Source organism: Peromyscus californicus, unplaced genomic scaffold (assembly GCF_007827085.1).
Source record: "Peromyscus californicus insignis strain IS unplaced genomic scaffold, ASM782708v3 Scaffold_13__1_contigs__length_99412109, whole genome shotgun sequence".
Taxonomy (NCBI): Eukaryota; Metazoa; Chordata; class Mammalia; order Rodentia; family Cricetidae; genus Peromyscus; species Peromyscus californicus.
Genome location: NW_026294424.1, coordinates 86,189,547 through 86,197,927, shown reverse-complemented (window position 1 = coordinate 86,197,927; position 8,381 = coordinate 86,189,547).

Below are 8,381 nucleotides of genomic sequence, written 5' to 3'. Positions count from 1 at the left end.
TGTCCTAGAGGCCAATTCACAATTTTAGTGAAGAACATGGTTTAAAGAGGAGGCTAAAGCAATAGACCAGTGATGTAGAACTAGAGGTGTGGAAATTTCCCAGGATCAGCTTCTTGGAGAAGGCGATTATGCTGATACACAAAGACAATATTTACAGGATAACCAAACCTTAATTCTATGCTGCATGGCAGACATGAATGCATGGAACAGAATTGAGGAGGCAAAAAAAAAAATTGAGTCATTTCTGAAAGTTATACACGGCCCCAGAGATTCCTTCATGGATTTCTTACAAAGGCTGTCTTCCACAGTAAATAGAATGATACCAAATTCAGAAGCTAGACAGATAATAATGGAATCTTTGGCTTTTGAGAACATGAATGCAGCATGCCAAAGAATAATCAGGCTATTGAAGGCAAGATCAGCACCCTGGAGGATTGGATCAGGGACACAATTAGTATTGAGTCTCATGACCATGATGATATGTGGCTAGGAGAGGTGATATCAAAAGCTTTGAGGAAGAATAAGAATGTCAGATGTTTTAATTACAGTAAACAAGGTCATTTGAAAAGGGAGTATAAACAGGGAATTAATAGAAACAATGTTTATTCAAGGAACAATGGCAGGGGAAGGCCCCTCCCTTCTGGATTTTGCCCAAGGTAAACATTGGACTAACAAATGTAGATCAACAAGGGACAGACAAGGTAATCCTTTTCCTCTGCCATTGGAAAACTCCCTGAGGGGCCTCACACAGGCACCCACAGCAAATTCAGTTCAGGCCTTTCCCACCATCAGTGAAGAAACCACTTCTCAGAGCAATTAAATAACCAAATGCCTATTGGAATAAACCAGGTTGTTTGGGGTGATAGAACAGCAGTAGCAGAGAGAACAGGAAATTCGGGAGAAACTGAAAAGCAAATGTTTTGGCAAACTTTTATAAATGAACAAAGCCAAAATTAAAAATAGGAATAAATGATGTTCTCTTGGAAGGTCTGGTAGACAAAGGTGCAGATGTTACAATAATTGCACCAGAATTTTGGCCTTCAAATTGGCCTCTTCAGGAGGTTAATGTTCAGCTGTTAGGGATTGGAACATTATCTCAAGCGAAACAGAGTGCAAGATGGCTTGAATGTATAGGGCCAGAAGGACAGAGAGGAAAAGCTATATGTGGTTAATATAGCTATGAATTTATGGGGCCGTGATCTATTACAACAATGGAATACTCAGATTAACATTCCTTCAACCTCAGAAACAAACCATGAACTAACACATGTTTCTGAGAGAAATAGTAGAAGACATTATAAAGAGCAGTCACTGGCCATCCGGATAGTATAAGAACCAGGCATAGCAACTGCTGATCTTTCAAAGACACCAGCAGCTCCACAGCAACTGCTGATCTTTCAAAGACACCAGCAGCTCCACAATTATTTATTTATTTATTTATTTATTTATTTATTTATTTATTTATTGTTTTTTGAGACAGGGTTTCTCTGTGTAGTTTTGGTGCCTGTCCTGAATCTCACTCAGTAGACCAGGTTGGCCTCGAACTCAAAGATCATCTTGACTCTGCCTCCCAAGTGCTGGGATTAAAGTTGTGTGCCACCACCACCTGGCCAGCTCTATCTTTAAAATGGTGAACAGACAAGCCTGTATGGGTTCAGCAATGGCCTTTAACAACAGAGAAACTGCAGGCTTTAGAAGAGCTTGTACAAGGACAGTTAAATGCTCAGCATATTGAAGAATCAGCCAGCCCTTGGAATTCTCCTGTATTTGTTATTAAAAAGAAATCTGATAAGTGGAGAATAGTTATAGATCTAAGTTCAATTAACAAAGTAATTCACCCAATGCGCTCTTGACAATCTGGAATTTCTTTGCCTACTTACTACCTAAAGGATGGTAGTAACAATTGATATCAATATAGTTATCAATTTAAAAGACTGTTTCTTATATAGTTATCAATTTAAAAGACTGTTTCTTCTCAATACCTTTACAAGACAAAGAGAGAAAGACTTGCCTTCACAGTGCCTACTTATAATAATTCTCAGCAGGTTAAAAGATATCAATGGAGGATTCTCCCACAGGGAATGTTAAAGAGCCCCACCCTGTGCCAATATTTTCTACTACAGCCATTGGAAATAATATGTAAACAATTTCCTAAATCTATAATTTATCATTACATGGATGATATTTTACTAGTTGATTCACATACAGATAATTTAGAAAGAATGTTTGAAGAAGTAAAGAAAATTTTGCCTTGTTGGGGATTACCCTGAAAAGATACAAAGAAAAGATTCTACTAATTATATAGGATATAAAATAGGTCTACAAAAAAATTATACCCCAAAAGGTGCAAATTAGAAGAGATCTATTATGGACTTTCAAAAATTATTTGGAGACATTTCCCATCTATGGAACTGTTCTTGGGATTAAAAATTGATGAACTGAGTAATTTGTTCAAAACCTTAGAAGGTGACAAGGCCCTTCTATTTATAGTCCAAGAGAATTATCAGCTGAAGCTGAGAGAAAATTGGCCTTGGTGGAAAAGAAAGTATAGGAAGGACATATGGTGTGGATCCCAAGCTTGATTGCATTTTGGTTATTTTACCCTTTAAGCATTCTCCTACAGAAATTTCAATGCATAGGGGAGATATTATATTGGAATCAATATTTCTACCAAATATACAGAGTAAAAGATTAAAAACTTATGAGGAAAAGATCTCTGACTTGTTTTTCAAAGGAAAACTGAGACTTTGTCAATTAGCAGAAATAGACTCAGCAGAAATTGTAGTCTTTTAACTAAGGATGACATTGAGAAATTATGGGCAGAAAGTGAACCTTGGGAAAGTGTGTTTGATATATTGTGCACCCCAATAAACTTATCTGGGGGTCAGAGAAGAGAACAACCACTATATTAAGCATAGAGGTCAGGGAGTGGGAGCACACGCCCTTAATCCTAGAATTACAGAGACAGAGACCTCTGAGAGTTCAAGGCCACACTGGAAACAGCCTTTTATCCCAGCACTTGAGATCTCATGTCTTGCTTGGGAAAGACACATGTCTTTAATCCCAGGAAGTGATGGCAGGAAGCAGAAAAGTATATAAGGCATGAGGACCAGGAACTAGAGGCTTTTTTTAAAGCTTTAAGTCTTTTAGCAGCGGTTTGTTTGGGCAAGTGGTTCTTTTAGCTGAGATCCATTTGGGTGAGGACTCAGGGGATTTCAGTTTGAGCAAATAAGGTCAGCTGAGAAGGTGGCAAGACCTTTTAAGATTCCTGTTACAGCAAAGAGCTTGCAGTAAGTTTTTGGGAGAGATTAACAGCAAATATCCCAAAAGTGATAGAATTTAACTTATAAAGAGAGGAGATTGGATTCTGCCTTGCATTGTATGGGAAACACCCATATCTGGAGCCCATATATTTAATACAGATGCAAACAAGGAAAGGCAGACCAATGGCTTCTGATGTGCAGTGGAACAGTAGCTGGAACAGTTATTCTTGAAAGAATAACTAAGCTGACAGAGTCTAACTTGTCAATGGTTGAGTGGCATTTAATAAAAGAGATGTAGCTACCCACAAGCCGAGAAGAATAGGATGCAGATAAGAACTGGATGCCGAAATGAAGCCACCCGCAAGCTAAGAAGAATGGACAGCTGAATTCAGAACACATCAACAATTTCCAGTATTTAAAACCCTGAATCATGACAGGACACTTGTGGAATTCAGGTGTTTCTGGTACATGGACTGCTCTCACCAAATGTGAGGTTGAACTGTTGGCCTTGTGTACATCCTACTTCACAAATGAGTCTGTAAGATACGCTAAGCCTATGGGCTGAAGATGATGCCCCAACGTTGCAGAGAAACCTCGGGTGACTGTCTAGGCAGCTGGCTGTTTCTGTCAACTCATATTTTTTTTGGAAGCCACTTGTGTGCACTTACTGGTTTGCTTTTTTTTTTTTTGTAATATTATTTCCTTCTTGGGTCTCTGAAGGAGTTGAAGATTAGATAGTTATAGTTACAGTTATAGTTAAAGATTAGATAGTTATAGTTATAGTTTTCCTTGTTAAGAATTTCAGAAAAGAAACTCAGTAAAGAGGTAGAAGTGTATAAATTTGAAAGACATTATAAGATAGTTCTGTTAGTAATACAAGTTAAGATAGAAAGAATATCAGGTACATTTTGGACTTACCAAAATAGGATAGATAATGGAATTATTTCCTCTGAGTTTGTCAAATGCAAATGGACTAGACATTGTTTAAGTATTTATTGCTTGTATATATTGTGTATAGTTATTGTACTTATTGTATATAGTTTTTCTTATATTAGTTATAACTTCTTTCCTTTTTTGTTTTTATTAGAATAAATAAAGTTGTCTGGGGGTCAGAGCTAAAAGCAAGCAATTTAGATGAAGTCTATGGTGGTAGCACACGCCCTTAATCCAATTACATGGCAGGCAGAGTCTCTCTGAACCTTTAATCTCAGTCCGAACCATAGAGACCTGGAGTTCTATATAGGCAGGCAGTGATGAGGAAATCATGTGGTTGGGTTTAAAGCCAATGAGAAGGTAGAACAGAAAGGCAATCAAAAGACGGGTCACAGAGGAGAAGGTCTCTCTCTCAGGGGAAGGATGGCAGTGACTGGTAAGCTAAAGGCTTCGCTAGTTAGTGCTCTGATCATTTGGGCCTTTAACTCAACATTTGGCCCTGTGTTTCTTCTTTAATAAGACTGTTTAGAATTTCATCTACAGGTTACAAGTCAGAAAATTTAAGTAAAGTCATTCAAAATCCTTATAATTCAGTTCAAAAATCAGAATTGTATGCTATTCTGTTGGTATTAATGGATTTTTCAGAAACTCTCAACATAATTATTGACTCTCAGTATGCTGAAAGAGTGGTCTTACATATTGAGACTGCAGAATTTATCCCTGATGAGTCAGAATTAACTTTATTATTTATTCAGTTACAAGATATAGTCAGGAATAGGAAGTATCCCATATATATAACTCACATCCAATCCCACGTGGGTCTGCCAGGCCCTCTAGCACAAGGTAATGATGAGATTGATAAACTATTTATAGGAAATGTGCTTAAGGCCTCAGAATTTCATAAAAATCATCATGTGAATAGTAAAGGTTTAAAAAAAGGATTTTTCCATGACCTGGCAACAAGTCAAGGAAATTATAAGAAAGTGTCCTACTTGTTCTTTTTAACAATCAGACTCCACTACCAGCAGGATGTAACCCAAAGGGTACTCAAAGGAATGCAGTCTGGAAGATGGATGTGTTTCAGTGCAGAATTTGGAAAACTGAAATATGTAAACCCCAATATTGATACTTACTCAGGATTTCAATGGGCAACTGCTCTAAGTTCTGAAAAGGCTGATTTGGTAATCACACATTTGCTAGAAGTTATGGCCATCATGGGTATACCTGCACAAATTAAAACTGACAATGCTCCAGAACACCTCTCTGGCAAACTGAAACAATTTTTTGCTTATTAAAATATAAAGCATATTACAGGTATACCACATAATCCTACAGGGCAAGAAGTCATAGGAAGATCAAATCTAACTCAAAATGATATGCTAAAAAAACAGAAAGGGGTAACAAAACCTCCCAGAAATAGATTATATAATGCTCTACTAACTTTAAATGTTCTCAGTGCTAATGAGAAAGAAACAACAGCTGTGGAGAGACATAGAGAGATAATAGAAAAAAACTACAGAATTAAATCAGCCAATATACATTAAGGATGTACTGACCTCAGAATAGAAACCTGGACACGTGTTACATTGGGAACGAGGTTTTGCTTTTGTTTCTACAGGAGAAGAAAAGCTGTGGATACTATCAAAATTGATAAAGGTTTGATTTGAACGAGACCTCTTAATTAGAAGAGATGATAGTTTATCAACCAGCATGACCATCCAATTTAAACTAACTTATACCACTAACAAATGCTTTTCATTTAACCAGCTATAACTTGCCAACAGGGAACCTCCCCAAGGTTAGGCTTGGGGAAGGGTTTTTCTTTCTGTTCTTTAGGAGAAGAAAGGCTAAAGAATCTTAAGAACACTGGACAAATGAGACACCTGAAGAAAAAGGACAAATCATCCAGAAAAGCATGTCCCAAGAAAAAGAGTAAATTGGCCTATTGGTATATCACATATGAAATTTTGTAAGTCTTCATAAATGTTTGTTTCTGTTCTTCTCTACAGACACTTAACACAAATGGTCTTTATGTAGTCCCAGTTCAATTAAAAATTAAAGCTGGCTTTGGAGTTAGAACATGGCTCTCTCCTTCTCTAAACCCAAACATGTTTGTTAAAAGGAAAATGCAAAATCTCTGTATAATGTCAGAAGATCCATCTGATAAGGGACAGAAGAAAATAAAAAATAAGGGACTATTTTATGGTCCCTAATCTCTCAATTCTTTTTTTTTTAAAGATTTATTTATTTTATTATGTATACAGTGTTCTGTGTGCATGTACACCCGCAGACCAGAAGAGGGCAACAGATCTCATTACAGATGGTTGTGAGCCACCATGTGGTTGCTGGGAATTGAACTCAGGACCTCTGGAAGAACAAGCAGTGCTCTTAACCTCTGAGACATCTCTCCAGCTCCTCTCAATTCTTTGGTATTTTGATTCTTTATACTTTCCTTAAGGTATGAATTTATATCAAAATTTATAAGATTCATATATATATATATGCATATATATATATATATTTTAAACTTTTGTTATGATATTATTGGTCATATAGAGTACTAACTAATTCTAGAAAAAAGGCTTCATTTAGCTGCCTACACATGTTTTTTGTGTTGAAGTCCCTATTAGTTTTCTGCAGGGAATCATAACCAGGCCTAACAGTGAATTTGAAATCTCCAGAAAGATGATAGGGACCCACAACGATGATTCCACATGGACAATAGTAATAACACTAAGCTGACAAACATCATCCAAAGATCACCTTTGGACTACAAACTGCTCAGGACAATTTCAAGATGGCCAGCTGAGATGATCCAGTCTCATAGACTATTGGAGCGAGGACTTGAGATAAGCCCTGCACTTTTGCATTATGCAGAGAATGGACAACAAATGATACAGCTACCTCTCCCAGGACTTCACTATGAACCCAATTTTTTTCTTTTCAGGAACCCCTAAAGATGCCTTTGCCCACAAACAGCAGGAAGCAATTTTAAGTACATGAGGCCCATATTCCCAAGAGGTGGGGCGGGTGGTTTTTGATCTTTCAATGGGTTTTGGATAATTGTCATTGTTTAGGTTGATGGTTACAAGTTATTTTTGTTAATGGTCAGGAAAGAGGCTAAACAAAGAAGATTAGATTTAAGGTTCTTTTTTGAAAAAAAAATAAGATATAGATAAGAAGTAGATTATCAAATCTACTCTGAAAAGCAAAAAGAGAGAATATAGATATGATGAGATAAAAGGTAGATTATTGAATCTACTTTTAAAAGGCAACTACTAGTTTTAAATATTTTACATTGGATTGGATTTTTGTATATTGTATACAAATTATATATATTGATACAAATTTGAGATTGATTTTGTTAGAAAATGCTGTACATATATTTCTAATCATGTTCAGTATATTGTACCTATACAGTTCAATTAACAATGTAATTCAATTTGTTAATTAGGATATAAAGAAATGAAAGTTAGTAGTTAGACATTACAATCAAACTTGTAGACATACTAGGTATGTTTTCAAGGTCAAACAGAGATATTTTTTAGATAGACAGGTCATCTTGAAACCCTTCAGAGATCTACATAATATGGCATTTAAGGTGATTTAATAAAATAGATTTTTTTCTTTTTCTTTTTTTTAAAAATGACTATACGACATGTCTGCTCTTGGTAGCACCAATCTACTACAGAAAAGATATGGGCATTGAAGAGACTGCATATGGAGTTAACTTTCACTGTGGCTAAAGTTAGCCACTAGGCAAGAAAGTACCCTGACATCAACTACTGATAGTGTGCTATTCACAAATCACAAGCAGGACACAAATCATAGGACTACTGATCCTTGTCATGACAAGTGTGGTTACAGCTTTGGCAACAGGTGTCCTCTAAGGCCAGGGCAATATGGCCCAATTGCTGAAATGGCTTTGCAATCTGGAAAAGGTATAGTGCAGCTGAAACGGCAGTAGGCCGATGGCTCCTGGTATGCAGTGGAACAGTAGCTGGAACAGTTATTCTCGGAGGAGTAACTAGGCTGATGGATTCTGGCCTCTCAATGGTAGACTGACATTTAATAAAAGAGATGAAGCTACCTACAAGCTTTGAAGAATAGGATGCAGAGAAGAATGGGATGCTGAGATAAAGCCACCTACAAGCCGAGAAGAATGGGAAGCCGAACTCCAAAATA